The 1,034-nt window shown below is 35.6% G+C and overlaps 1 long non-coding RNA gene across 1 annotated transcript; it reads right to left on the reverse strand.

The window, feature by feature from the left end:
• Window positions 1-47: 47 nt before the first annotated feature.
• On the reverse strand, window positions 48-1,019 carry LOC113473166. Its single transcript, XR_003395219.1, has 2 exons — window positions 664-1,019; window positions 48-473 (listed from the first exon to the last, which is right to left on the reverse strand). It is a non-coding gene; the product is annotated as an uncharacterized LOC113473166 (long non-coding RNA).
• Between the last annotated feature and the right edge of the window lie 15 nt (window positions 1,020-1,034).

Below are 1,034 nucleotides of genomic sequence, written 5' to 3' on the forward strand. Positions count from 1 at the left end.
TCTCTCTCACTCCGTATAAAAAATACATTATGTACCTAATAATTACACAGCCATTACAAATATTATTACATAATTACGGACGTAAAATACCTACGTTCAATTTCATAAAATTTCATATTTAATACTTCCCCATAACAGGGGATAAACTAATAAGGTATTTTATGGTTGGGAAAAATATCGGAATTTGAAGCCCTGCGCGTATGAAACGCTTTCAAGGGCAATATTGCCTTCGAACGGGGATGAACTGTTTTTCATCTTTAAAGATCGGAGTATAAACAGGAGCAGAAACTTTCGGGCAGAATTCATAAAACGTCTATCAGTTGTTCTTAAAATATCGATACTATTGCGAATTTTTTACGCCCACAAAATATGTGGCTATCTGGCTATTTCTTTTATTATTATTTGATGTTCTAATTATTTTTTAATCCAAAGTCCGACCCTAAATTTTGCCGCTGCAAAGTGTGACATATCACCTAATGTGAAAATTTAATCAATACAAAATTAGGTAGGATGGTAAATCAGACCAATGCGATGTGTCACAAATAAGATAGTTATCCTGAATATGGTTTTAATTACTTACCTCGGTTACCTTGTTGTTATTGAACTCGCTTCGTAAGACGGAGGACGTGGGTTTGAATCCCAACTGAAGCATAGAGATATCACCTAATGTGAAAATTTAATTAATACAAAATTAGGTAGGATGGTAAGTCAGACCAATGCGATGTGTCACAAATAAGATAGTTATCCTGAATATGGATTTAATTACTTACCTCGGTTACCTTGTTGTTATTGAACTCGCTTCGTAAGACGGAGGACGTGGGTTTGAATCCCAACTGAAGCATAGAATTTAATTCTTATTCATTTGAGCATTTGATTTGATCATGATGATACAACTTGTTACTGGGTTAAAGGGTTCGAATCCCGACCGAAGCATAGAATTATAATTGGCCTGACTTGGTAGTGTAGTGTTCAAGACGCTCGCCTGGTAATCAGGAGGGTGTGGGTTCTATCCCAGCCAAGGTATTGAATTTTAT

This window comes from Diaphorina citri, unplaced genomic scaffold, assembly GCF_000475195.1.
Source record: "Diaphorina citri unplaced genomic scaffold, Diaci psyllid genome assembly version 1.1 scaffold17461, whole genome shotgun sequence".
In the NCBI taxonomy this organism is placed as follows: Eukaryota; Metazoa; Arthropoda; class Insecta; order Hemiptera; family Psyllidae; genus Diaphorina; species Diaphorina citri.